Below are 14,372 nucleotides of genomic sequence, written 5' to 3'. Positions count from 1 at the left end.
CCATACAGCGTTTTAGCTTCGAGCCCAGAGAAAAGATATTTGTGATCGGGGCTTACACATTCGTACTCGTGATAACAATGATATATACTTACTTGTTATGTACACATTATGACTTAACCTATCGGTCTGAGATGTGCCCAATGACCGCGATGGAGGCCATACCTTAAGAGGGCATGCCCTGTAATGGATGAAATGAAGAATAAAAGAGGAAAAGAAAGGGAGGGTTGGGAGGGGTCCGCAAACGTCAGGAACGGCCCACTGATAGGAGGTAGGGGCGTTATATACCCCTGCCCCCGCCCACAACCCTATGTGCCGCCTGACATGCGAGGGGGTGGAGATGTTACCGCCCCTCTCACAAATACAGCCTAACTAGGCTTCACACTTGTGATCGGGGCTTACACATTCGTACTCGTGATAACAATGATATATACTTACTTGTTATGTACACATTATGACTTAACCTATCGGTCTGAGATGTGCCCAATGACCCCGACGGAGGCCATACCTTAAGAGGGCAAAAAGTAAATCTAGTAGGGAATTAAATGTAATCAAGGACTAAAGCCCCTACTCTAGCACTGACCAAGATAAAGCTCTGATATTGAGATGGAATTGGTGAAGCGAACTGACTGGCCGAGGAATCGATGCCTGGAAACTGAAGAGCGTTGTAGTCATGCCCACCCCTGACTGAAACCAGAGTTGGCACTTGAGCAAGGTCAGGCCAAACCCCCAGCCGATGTCCGCTGTAGCATGCTGCCTAATATCAGTGCAGGAGTGAAACACTGTGACCTATCAGGCCTGATGAATCCTATCATGTTCCTGCTTAAAAGTGGCCAAATATATAACTGTTAGCATATAGGCACAACCACCACCCCCCGATTACCCTTGGCGTTGAAGCAGCCTAATTTCCTGTAAATCAAACAATATCTGAGCACCTTACCTGAAACTAAGCTAACCCAATGCCCCATTCCTAACACCACTGAATGGTGTCCCACTGCGAGTGACCCACTAGCTATCCTGTCTGTAATTTGCCTACCCAAATGTACCTGCAGACACTATCGCTCTGAGCCTGAGCAGTCGTGCCCACACGCTGGACAATTGTGCAATGATAATGCCGGTGAAGCAGGCGCTAATAGGGCCGTGGACCGTGTGAATGGACTCTGCTGGAAACATGTTGGTGACAACCTGTATGGTGTATCCCCTGGCAGACGTGTTGTCACACATGGTGACCCCATGTGTGTGGCGAGTTGCTATTGCTCACCCGTGGTCTATTGCCTTGCGACTGTGTCAGTAGTGTAGACCCGCGTGAGCCTTACCTGCACGGGGAGACTGTATGCGGCGCTCACAGGGGAGTATGGAGCCGGTTCGGGATTCCTGCCCGCTCCATACTATGCAGCCCCCGGCTGTTCTCAGTAGCCGGGGGCCGCCGCTAATAGCCAGCATGCGGCGATCGCCGCGTCTGGCTATTAACCCTTTAGATCGCCGCTGTCAAAGCTGACAGCGGCGTCTAAAGGGACAGTTGAATGCTCCCTGGTGGGCTAGTGGGGTGGATCGCCCCCCCGCAGCGCGATCGCAGGGGGGCGATCCATTATGGAGGTAGCCGGAGGACTTACCTCTGCTTCCTCCTGTCCCACTCTGTCATTGATAGATCCTGGCTGGACCAGGCTCTATCAATGGATCACAGAGCAGACAGATTAATAGAGTTCAATAGAATCTATTCATCTGTCTGAGGAATCTAATGATTCCTCATAAGTCTAATAAAGTGTAAAAAAAAAAAAAATAATAATAAATAAAAGTTTTAATAAAAGTTTGAAAGACACATATTAACCCAGTGGTCTTCAAACTGTGCCCCTCCAGATGTTACAAAACTACAATTCCCAGCATGCCAGGACAGCCGTTGGCTGTCCGGGCATGCTGGGAGTTGTAGTTTTGCAACATCTGGAGGGCCACAGTTTGAAGACCGCTGCATTAACCCCTTCCATGTTAAAAGTTAAATCACCCCCTTTTCCTATATAAAAACATGCAAACATAATAAAAATAAACATATTTGCTATCGCTTCGTGCGTAATTGTACAACCTATGAAAATATAACATTATGTATCCCGTACGGTAAATGTAAAAAAAATAATACTAAACCACAGATTTGAAATTTTTATGATATCCCAGAAAAAAAAAGTTAAAAAGCGATTAAAAAGTCAGATCAATACCAAAATGGTACCGATACAAAAAACAGATTATGGCGCAAAAAATGAGCCCTCATACAGCCTGGTATGCGGAAAAAAAAATAAAGCTGCAGGGGTTAAAAAATGGCAATTAAAAAAAATTAGAAAAAGTCCAGAATTAGTAAAACATGATGTAAACGATACAAATCTGGTATCGCTGTAATCAGGCGCCTAAAGTATAAAACTAACATGTTACCTCAACCACAAGGTAAATGGCGCAGAAAAGAAAACCACCAAATCTGCAAAATTATCTTTTACTATTTCAATTTCACTTCCCTTAATATATATTTATATATTTTTTTGGTTCGGAGAATATGTTATTGAAAAATTAAAAGGTATCATTATAGTAGGTAGTTATGGCTATTATAGGGCGAGGAGGAAAAAACGAGAGCGTAAAAGCGAAAATTGGCCGGGACAAGTGGATCGTCATGAGGGACAAGTAGATTTTGCTCCATTTTAGTCCCGTGGACAAGTAGTTTTTTATAAAATTTCCACACCCCTGAGTAAGTTACAATGTAAAAGAGATTCACATACTCCCAGAGCTATTCCAGCTATACCTTTTAGTAAACTCTCCACTGGCTCCAGAAAGAAAAGCAGATATGTAAATTACATCTCTATAAGAATCAACATTTTTTCAAAAGTTCTTAGCGGCCTAAGTTGAGTTGGTGTTTTCTGTCAACCAGCAGTATGATGATGTCCTGTTCTGGGTACTGTGCTTGATGGAAGCAAATTCACATACAAAGTTCTGGTGAGTTAGCTCCCATTATGCACAGCTTTCGGTAGGTGACATCTTCATTGTGCAGTTACACATTTAAAAAAAAATCTACTTCCAATCCCCCTAACTATTTGACGGATTAAGTTTGGTATCTTAACACTAAGTTCAAGGTTAAGGGAACTTTCGAGCGCCAGTTGAGAGATTCCACCAAGGTTTTGGCTAGAATACCCCTCTAATGGTCTAACTATATGCATAGTCTCTTAATTAAAATGCATTACCACAGCAAATTGGCCTTACTTTGGGTCTACCCATTTGTGCCTACCACATTTGATCCCTTAAGATATTTGGACTATCTTGGCTCCCAAAATCTTTGTGCTATTATTGGTATAAAAGCGCAAAATAAAGAATGGCCATCAAATACTTGTCCAAAGAGCATTGGTTACAGACCATCTCAAACTTTTTAGGGTGGGCAAATTTACTTACAAAGTTTCACAAAGGTTTAAGGGCTTGCTGCTAGAGTATGCAGTACAGTATCATCTACTGTCCAATTCCATATTGGACCTGCTTTTTTTTTAAGGCCAAACATGAACTAGAATCCTGAATTGACCGGATTGTAATAATGTTTGTAGCCCAAAAACACATGATTTTACACTGGTTACACCTTTTTTTCCCCCAACATACCAGAAAAATGTGATTGCCTAAATCATGGTCTTGGACAATAGATCATTGTGAGCGCAATATCCTGGAAAGTGTAGCTAAAACCATTTGGCATTGTCAGTTGTTAAGCCAATAAATTGGCAAAATGTAAACTAAAAATGAGTACTGTTAATTAGATTTTACTTGAACGGACCTGATGAAGAAGATGCCTGGGTCACTGATATGAGGCATTTTATGTATGTGTACATCAAAATTGGTGCTAAAATTGCCCATATTTGCGGACATTTAATGATTCAACTTCAAGACACAAGGGGAAAAAATATTTAAAATTTTTTGGGAAGACTTTTGAACATTATCAGAGACTTAAGGTTGTTATTATGATTAGGTTGGAAAGTAGGAGAAACAAGTGCGCTATACTTACATGACGATATTGCTTGCATGCATACATCGGCCTCTCTGAACCCTTCTATCTGTTCCCGACGACATGTCGAGCCCACCTTTTCCTCAAACAGGGTTAATTTTTCAGGGCATGATGGACCACCGCCTGTCTGGCGGGCATATCTCGCTATGACAGCTAATTTGGCCTTCACTTTTTTTTTTTTTTTTTTTTTTTTTTTTTAAGTCTGACCATTTTTTTTTTCAATTCGGGCACAGTTCGCTTACAAATTCCCAGTGCATTCACTTTCTGCATTATATTGGACCATGCCGCGTTTCGGATAACCATGGGGCACTTATCATTTTTGCCCGGGAAAAGGATCTTGTAATTTTCAATAACCTATTAAAGATAAACATTGACTTCAATTAACGTTTTTACATTTTTAAACTTTCAAAGAACACTAAGCATTATTCGGATTAGCCAATATAATTTTGTCTATTCAAGCCTTTCTAGTGGCCAAAGTTGATGTTTTTGTGTTTTTTTTTTACCCAGCCCTATCTTAAAAATCCAAATTTAGTGTCATACACATTTTGACAAACAAAAACAAAAGAAGTAACTAATTCCTTCATTAAGGCTTCCCTGGTAGTAATATGATTACTTTGACAAACAGTCTGATGGCCCTGCATGTCTCTTTTGCCAGCCTTGGCTAAAGACCAGTAAAGTTGGCAGACTGGCTGCTCCACAAGGTTCCCCTGGCCCGCCTTTTTAGGACAGATATACATTTTCCCATCAAAAAATAAAAATTAAAAAAGTGGTTACAAGCCCTTCTCAACTGTCAAGAACTATAGGCGAAAACTAAGGGCAGGACCTTAGACTCTCGGACATCACAAAGCTTTTATCCTTTCAAGTAGATGAACACTGCAGACTTTAAGTGTGACATCAGCACCATTTCGAGCTTGGTAACCTTTCGCCAGGGAGCAAGAATAGGAAAACGATGATTTACCTTTGTGGCCTTTTGTGTTGCTACTGCCGAGAAGGCAGACAGGCCTTGGGATGCAAAAGGCTGATGGGAGTGGATGTATTGCAACATCTGGCGATCAACATTAACAAAACCCATGCGATGTTTTGATCATTGGCAGCTCAGCAAGGACTTGAACTCTTGAAAGAGAAATATCCTGTGAGCAGGCGCTCAAGGGCACCTAACAAGGCTACCTGTGCATGTCCCTGAATAAAAGTACTACGACTCCTATGATGTAAATGGGTCCTCCCCGCAGAAAGCATGTGACCAACGTCAACGACAAGCCCAAAGGCCAACACACACACATATACATTTTTGAACAAGACAGATTTTGACTCTTTGATCCTTTTATTTGGGTTTTGTATCTAAAACTTCCTTAAGGGATAAAAGAATCCTTACAAACATAAATTAGAAACGCAAATTCCGAAGACAGTGTATTCCATGGGTATCAAACATGCGGCACTGACCTTCTTCACCGGGTGCCCTCTTCTCCACTCCCGGCAGGCCCCGGCCTAGTATGCTGACTAGACGCTGCTGCCCCGGGGCGTCGGTGACGTCAGGTGCGTCAATACGCACAACCCAGCGCATCGGCATCAAGGCAGCTTACTAGGCCTGGTCATTGTCCCAATGGAGAAGAGGGGCCCCGGTGCTGATAAACAGCCCGGACGGGAGAAGCCAGATAACGCTGAAGAAGGTCAGCCCAGAACCACTCAGCCTCCACACGGAATGCCGACGGACACTACAGGAAGGATGGATGGCCCAGCTCACCCTCCCCGGACAGTCCCAGCAACAACAGAGAAGGTGATTCAGGGGTCTGGAATGGTATGGACAGGGGTCTGTGATGGACATGGGTCTGTGATGGACAAGGGTCTGGAATGGACAAGGATCCAGGATGGACAGGGGTCTGGGATGGAGAGGGGTCTGTGATCTTTCAGAAGGGGTGGGGGGGAATTGAAATACAGGGGTCTATGATGTTATGGACAAGGGGAAATCTTAAAGACAGAAGGTCATATTTACAGGGGGTCTGGAACGACAGGGAAAGGGAAAGATGAATAATGATTGTGGGGGTCTGGATGATGACGGGGGGGGGGGGGGGATGATGTCTTGCCCAACCCTTGGCTTATACTCGAGATTAAATTAGTGGTCGCCGGTTAAATTTGGGTAAACTTAGACACAAGTATATACAGTAAGTAAGCTAAATGTGGGTGAATTTGGTGAAGAAAACAGGTCAGAGGGCCATTTTAAGTGTGGGGCACATGACAGAGAGCATTAAAAGGGTTGGTAAAAGGACAAGGGGGGCATTAGAAGTGTGGGGCACAAGACGGGGGCATTAGAAGTGTGGGGCACATGACAGGGGACATTAAAAGTGTGGGGCACAGGACCTAATAAGTGAGGGACACCGCACATGGGGAATTAGAAGTGAGACGCACATAAAAAGGGGGGTCCCCTGTCATGTGCCGCAGAACATGTAATGGAATGCACCTGTCATGATCCTCTTACTAAGGATGCCCCCATCATGTGCCACTCACATATAATACCCCCTGTCCTGTGCCACACAATTATAATACCCACTGTCATGTGCCCCACACTTAAAATGCCCCCCTGTCATGTGCCCCACACTTTTAATGTCCCCCTGTCATGTGCCCCACAGTTAAAATGCACCCATCATGTGGCACACACTTCTAATGCCCCCTGTCATATGTTCCTCACATAATACCCCGTCCTGTGCCCCACACTTATAATTGCCCTACAGCAATGTTGTACTATGAACATGTAATATTTTTATTAGGGATGTGGCCCACAATATCTTAAACCATTGATGTTTTTGGCCATGTAAGCCTTGTTATTCGTCATGCTTGGTGAATGGAAAACACCATTGTAAGCATTTCATTTACACCAAACAAATTTAATAATAATAAAAAACCTACCTCATCTACAAGGACCTCCATCTCCTGATCGGTGTAATTTTTCTTCTTAATGGCACGACTACGCCTCATTGAATGGAATGGCTTCAACATCAGACAAATCAGAAGAAGGTGGAATGGAGGAACCTGCATCCTGATCAAGAGTAGCTGTGGGCCCTGACATACTCTCTAATATTTGGACAACCGCAGAAGGAGTAGGTACAAGATTTTTAGTTTTAGCCTTTCTTTTTGAGGCAACCTGTGCCATGTTAGCACTCCAAAATGCAAACTTTCACTTTAAACAGCTCAAAAGGACAGCGTCTGCAAAGGCAGGGCTGCTCACAAAGCCAGGGAAGAATGCTGACTATTTAAACGACTATCTGAAGTAAATTTCCCGCTTTTGCCTACGTGCGACAAATTTACTAAGCTTGTGCGACAATTTAGTAAATTTGTCGCACGGACGCAAAAAGAAAGTTAGAAAAAAAACGGGTAAAAAACAAACTATCTAGTCAGAGTTTAGTAAATGCCCCCCATTGTTGGTATGAATTCCCTCCTCGGTACTGACTCCAGGGAGTTCTGTTTATTATCCGGAAATCACATTAGTTTTTACAATCTGACAAAAAGTGGAGGGTAAAACTATGCATCAAATCGTCGTGTTATATGCTGATTGGTCATTTGAGCATGGCGTAGCATAAGTCACTTATGTTGCAACATCTCTAGCTTGAGATTTTTCCATCCTTCCACAAAGCCCAATGTTTAGACTTCTTATATCCACAGACTCCATTTCAAGGTTCTAGTCTTAATTACGGGAAAAGAGCAAGCTGAAATGTTTTGAATTAAGGAAGGAAAGTTCTTCTGCGATATTTAGCAATGGCATATAGCATTTATTAAAGGCAAATGAGTATAGATATAGCGATCAATATATCAGAATATTATAGACCCAACACTCCTATCATCTGATAGGGATAAAATCTTGAGAGGAGCAAGATCTATACCTGACCTTAATTTTAATGGCTCTAAAATGTCTGTTCCCAGATTTTGCTAGAGACACCCAGATAAAACAGATGCGAAGATTACGTTTTCAGTTTTGTTCCCTTCTAGACTAAGGGTGTTATTTAGGGATAAGACAGAGTAGAGCTGGATTGGAGGAATGTCCAAGAGTCTTGGAGATAGGGGGGCTATGTCCGAGACACGCTGGGGTGGGGGATTGACTGGGGGAGATGGGAGAGGACGTCTGACCATTTGGGGGGGGGGGGTCTCCCCCCCCCCTTTTTTTTTTTCTCTCTCTCTCTCTCTCTCTCTCTCTCTCAGTAATTAAATGATTTCATTTGTTTCTTGGAATGTGAGGGGTCTGGGAGATGAGGTCAAGAGATTTCTCAGATCTCAGTATTTCAACAGATATCTAGACATTTACCAGCGATAGTGGGGCTGACTGAGGTGCACTTTTCTAGTGAATCTAGTGGACTGCAGATGAAAAAATGGTCCAGCCTACAATTTCACGCACTATACTCCTCATATTCGAAGGGGGGGGGTTCATTATTTATAAACAAACAAATCCCGTTCGTAGTGAGTAGGAAGTGTATACATCAGTTTGGCAGATATTTTTATACAAGGAGTATTGGAATGTGTGAAAGTTATCATTGCATATGCTTACATCCCTCCTCCTTTCTCCCTAGATGTCCTGGTCGCACTCCTGGAATTTATTGGCGCAAGACATGAGGTACCGCTATTCCTTATGTGAGATTTTACCTCAGTAATTAAAGTAGAACTGGATAGATATGCTGGGGCATCTTACAGGTCCCCCGGCAATACAAAACTCTCAAAATGTATTACAGAGGTGCAATGGTTGGATGTTTGGAGAGAGAGAGGTATGGGTTATTGGAAGGTTTTACGTGTTTCAATAGGGCAAATAAATTTGCCTTGTGAATTGATATGTGCATGAGTAACCTGTCAGGTAATAGGCTGGTTTTAAAGATGAAAAATAAACCTCTGTCAATATCCGATCATCTAATGCAAGTAATGGAGGTTAATTTAGGTGGTAGTAAGCCCCCCTGTAATGAAGTTTTAGATTGAATCCCCACTGGTTAACCATAACAGACAGAGATGAGGGACTAGTGGTAGAGATATTCCAGTTCTGGAAGACGAACTCAGGATCGGCAAGTAGAATTGTGGTGTGGGATACTCTTATGGCCTATATGTGGGGGGTCTTGTTTAAAGAATAACATACTTAACCCCTTAAGGACCCGGGCTTTTTCCGTTTTCTCATTTTCAATTTTTCCTCCTTAACTTAAAAAAATCATAACTCTTTAAAATTTTCACCTAAAATTCTATATGATGGCTTATTTTTTGCGCCACTAATTCTACTTTGTAATGACATTAGTCATTTTACCCAAAAATCTACGGTGAAACGGGAAAAATAAATCAATGTGCGACAAAATCTATGAAAAAACACTATTTTGTAAGTTTTGGGGGCTTCCGTTTTTACGCAGTACATTTTTCGGTAAAAATGAAACCTTATCTTAATTCTGTAGGTCCATACGGTTAAAATGATACCCTACTTATATAGGTTTGATTTTTGTATCACTTCAGAAAAAAATCATGAATACATGCAGGAAAATGTATACGTTTAAAATGGTCATCTTCTGACCCCTATAACTTTTATATTTTTCTGTATACAGGGCGGTATTAGGGCTAATTTTTTGCGCCGTGATCTGAAGTTTTTAGCGGTACCATTTTTGTTCTGATCAGACTTTTTGATCACTTTTTATTCACTTTTTTGTGGTATAAAAAGTGATTAAAAATGCGCTATTTTGGACTTTGGAATTTTTTGGCGTGTACGCCATTGAACTTGCGGTTTAAAAAGTGGTATATTTTTATAATTCGGACATTTCCGCACACGGCGATACCACATATGTTTATTTTTATTTACACTGTGTTTTTTTTATTCTTGGAAATGCCGGGTGATTCAAACTTTTTTATTAGGGGAAGGGATAATTGAAAGGGTTAATGATTTTTTTTACACTTTTCTTATGCAATATTATAGCTCCTATAGAGGGCTATAACATTGCATTAACTGATCTTTTACATAGATTGATCCATCTCCATAGGAATGGATCAATCAGTGTTTCCGGCGATTGAATGCTCAAGCCTGGATCTCAGGCTTGAAGCATTCAATCGGCGATCGGACAGCGCAGGAGAAGGTAAGAGACCTTCCTCCTGTGCTACAGCTGTTCGGGATGCCGCGGTGATCCCAAACAGCTCCCTGAGCTAACCGGCAACTTTCGTTTTTAGCCGTGTGGCTCAGCCTTGAGCGCGCGGTTAAAGGGTTAATAGTGCGCGGCACCACGATCAGTGCCACGCGCTATTAGAGGCGGGTCCCAGCTTCACTATGATGCCGGGCCCTCCGCGATATGATGCGGGGTCACCGTGTGACCCCACGTTATATCGCAGGACCGGGACCCAGAACGTACCCATACGTCCTGGGTCCTTAAGAGGTTAAAAAGGGGTTTCAGAGGAAGGGAAACTTTGTTGGTGGGAAAGGTGGAATCCTAAATGAAGGAATATAAAAATTTGAAGAACGAGGAGAATTTTGTCCAACTGAATAATGCACAGGAAGCGCTAGCTAGATATCAGGTGGAAAAGGTGCAGAACCGGTTGTTATTTTTAGGTCAGAGACAATTTGCTGAGAATGGGAAGCTTTTGCGCTTCTGACCAAAGAAATAAAAGCCCAGGTGGAGAGACCAGTGTTAAGTAGTCAAATGGGACAGGTAATTAATGACCCTCAACAGGTAGAACAAATTGTTGTCTCTTTTTTTTCCCCCAAATTGTATACCTTTGAGTTGCAGGCCTCGGTTAAAGAAATTGAGGAATATTTAGATCAAATTAGACTCCCCAAATTTACAGATTCTGAGAGAGAATATATGGACTTACCCATAGCATTAGAAGAAATTGTAAGGCTAGATTCAGACTACGGAATCTCCAGGCAGAAAATTTCTGCCCGGAGATTCCGAGTGCGGCCAGCGCCGGCTGAATCAGTCGGCGCTAGGACCGTGCGGACACTGCAGTCTCCAATAGACTGCAATGTGTTCCGCACGGATTTCCGCCTGAAGAAAGAGCACCGCCTTTCTTCAAGCGGAAATTTCCAAGCGGAATGTCCGTTCACAAGTTCCGCTTCTCAAATTCCGAAGTGTGAATTTGTGAACGGAAAATCATTCACTACACTATACATTTTAGAAAGCGGAATTTCCGCCTGCAATTTCAGGCGGAAATTCCGTAGTCTAAACCTAACCTTAAAGTCATAAGATCTTCCTCCTCAGGGTCAGCGTCTGGACCAGACGGTCTACCATTCGAGCTTTATAAAAGATTTGGGGAGTTGTTTGCGCCCTTATTGTGGGAGACGTTTAGAGAAGCTACCCGTGAGGGTAAGCTCCCAGCTTCTATGTCAGAAGCTCAAATGATTTTGATCCTTTAAAGGAATAAGGACCCCCTTAAGGTGGAAAATTATAGGCCGATATCTCTGCTGAATGCGGATGTCAAGATTTTTGCGAAAGTCTTCGCAAATAGATTGAACTGAGCGGTCAGTAGGCTGGTTCACACAGATCAGACTGGCTTTGTGCCCGGCAGGTGGCTTTTTGATAATCTTGAGCAAACTTTTATTAACCCCTTAAGGACCCAGCCCAAATATACCTTAACCCCTTAAGGACTAAGGGTTTTTCCGTTTTTGCACTTTCGTTTTTTCCTCCTTACCTTTTAAAAATCATAACCCTTAAAATTTCCACCTAAAAAGCCATATTATGGCTTATTTTTTGCGTCGCCAATTCTACTTTGCAGTGACATTAGTCATTTCACCCAAAAATGCACGGCGAAACGGAAAAAAAAATCATTGTGCGACAAAATCGAAGAAAAAATGCCATTTTGTAACTTTTGGGGGCTTCCGTTTCTACGCAGTGCATATTTCGGTAAAAATTACACCTTATCATTATTCTGTAGGTCCATACGGTTAAAATGATACTCTACTTATATAGGTTTGATTTTGTCGCACTTCTGGAAAAAATCATAACTACATGCAGGAAAATTTATACGTTTAAAAATGTCATTTTCTGACCCCTATAACTTTTTTATTTTTCCACGTATAGGGCGGTATGAGGACTCATTTTTTGCGCCATGATCTGAAGTTTTTATCGGTATGATTTTTGTTTTGATCGGACTTTTTGATCACTTTTTATTCATTTTTTAATGGTATAAAAAGTGACCAAAAATGTGTTTTTTTTTTACTTTGGAATTTTTTTGCGCGTACGCCATTGACCGTACGGTTTAATTAATGATATATTTTTATAGTTTGGACATTTACGCACGCGGCGATACCACATATGTTTATTTATTTATTTTTTTTACACTGTTTTATTTTTTTTATGGGAAAAGGGGGGTGATTCAAACTTTTATTAGGGAAGGGGTTAAATGATCTTTATTAACACTTTTTTTTAACATTTTTTTTGCAGTGTTATAGGTCCCATAGGGACCTATAGCACTGCACACACTGATCTCTCATCCTGATCACAGGCGTGTATTAACACGCCTGTGATCAGCATTATCGGCGCTTGACTGCTCCTGCCTGGATCTCAGGCACGGAGCAGTCATTCGTCGATCGGACACCGAGGAGGCAGGTAAGGGCCCTCCCGGTGTCCGATCAGCTGTTCGGGACGCCGCGATTTCACCGCGGCGGTCCCGAACAGCCCGACTGGGCAGCCGGGATACTTTCAGTTTCACTTTAGAAGCGGCGGTCAGCTTTGACCGCCGCTTTTAAAGGGTTAATACCGCACATCGCCGCGATCGGCGATGTGTGGTATTAGCCACGGGTCCCGGCCGTTGATGAGCGCCGGGACCGAAGCGCTATTATGCAGGATCGCGGCGCGATCCCGCTTCATATCGCGGGAGCCGGCGCAGGACGTAAATATACGTCCTCCGTCGTTAAGGGGTTAAGGACCCGGCCATTTTTTTGAACATCTGACCACTGTCACTTCAAGCATTAATAACTCTGGGATGCTTTTACCTTTCATTCTGATTCCAAGATAGTTTAGACATATTCTACTTTATGTTGGTGGTAACATTTTGTGGATACTTGCATCATTTCTAAATTGAAAATTTAGATTATTTTTTAACTTTGAAGCTCTCTGCTTATAAGAAAAATGGATATTCCAAATAAATTATACATTGATTCACATATACAATATGTCTACTTTATGTTTGCATCATAAAGTTTACATGTTATTACTTTTGGTAGACATCAGAGGGCTTCAAAGTTCAGCAGCAATTTTCAAATTTTTCACAAAATTTTCTAAATCGGAATTTTTCTGGGACCAGTTCAGTTTTGAAGTGGATTTGAACGGCCTTCATATTAGAAATCAGTGGCGCTGCGACCCGGGTGCGGGGGGTGCGGCCCGAACCGGGTGACACCAAGACGCTCCGCAGCACCCCCCCCCTCCCTCCCCAGCTACACAGACACCCCCATCTGTGCCCGACCGGCCTCCCATCCGTCAGCACCCCCCCCCTGCGCTGTGTGTGCGGTGCGCCCGTCCGTCAACAAACCCCCTCTTTCACCTTCACTGTGCACCCGACCGTCATCACACCCCCCACCCTCACCTTCACCAGCACTGTGCCCGACCTCCGCTCCCACGTCTGCGCCGGCCTGACGTCACACCGCATGGCCGCGCAGGAGGACGTGAGTTACGTCACTCGCACGGCACACGGTGAGAAGGAGCGCTGCGCTGGATGGGTGAGTGTGTGTGTCTGTCTCTCTGTCTGTCTGTCTCTATCTATGCTTGTGTGTGACTGTGTGTATGTGACTGTGTGTTTGTGTGACTCTCTGAGTGTGTGTGTGACTGTGTGTGTGTGTTTGTGCGACTCTGTGTGTTTGTGTGACTGTGTGTGTGTAACTGTGTGACTCTGTGTGTGACTGTGTGACTCTGTGTGTGACTGACTCTGTGTGTCTGTCTGTCTGTCTGTCTGTGAGTGTGTGTCTCTCTGACTGCGTGTGTGTGCTTGTCTCTCTGTGTTGTATGTGTTTTTTTTTTTTGTGTGTGTGTGGGGGGGGGGGGGGGGGGAGTATAACCAGCGATCTATTGTGGGGAGACTTTGACCCATTGTGGGGAACCTGCAGCCTAATGTGGGGAAACTACTACCAAATGTGCGGAGTCTATGCTACCTAATGTGGGGAAACTGTGCTACCTAATGTGGGGAATCTGTGCTACCAAATGTGGGGAGTCTATGCTACCTAATGTGGGGAGTCTATGCTACCTAATGTGGGGAATCTGTGCTACCAAATGTGGGGAGTCTATGCTACCTTATGTGGGGAATCTGTGCTAACGAATGGGGAATCTGTGCTACCTAATGTGGGGAAATTGCTACCTAATGTGGGGTAACTGGTACCTACCTAATGTGGGGGAACTGGTACCTAATGTGGGGAATCTATGCTGCCTAATGTGGG

At 43.3% G+C, this 14,372-nt stretch overlaps 1 long non-coding RNA gene across 1 annotated transcript in view; it reads left to right on the top strand.

The window, feature by feature from the left end:
• Positions 1-8,592, top strand: part of LOC130325695 (uncharacterized) — a 94,476-nt gene extending 85,884 nt beyond the window's left edge. The window contains exons 3-4 of the long non-coding RNA XR_008870459.1: positions 7,007-7,104; positions 8,566-8,592. This is a non-coding gene — a long non-coding RNA (uncharacterized LOC130325695). The remainder of the gene's footprint in view (positions 1-7,006; positions 7,105-8,565) is intronic.
• The last annotated feature ends 5,780 nt before the right edge of the window (positions 8,593-14,372 follow it).

Source organism: Hyla sarda, unplaced genomic scaffold (assembly GCF_029499605.1).
Source record: "Hyla sarda isolate aHylSar1 unplaced genomic scaffold, aHylSar1.hap1 scaffold_274, whole genome shotgun sequence".
In the NCBI taxonomy this organism is placed as follows: Eukaryota; Metazoa; Chordata; class Amphibia; order Anura; family Hylidae; genus Hyla; species Hyla sarda.
This window is presented reverse-complemented; position numbering and strand designations above follow the sequence as displayed.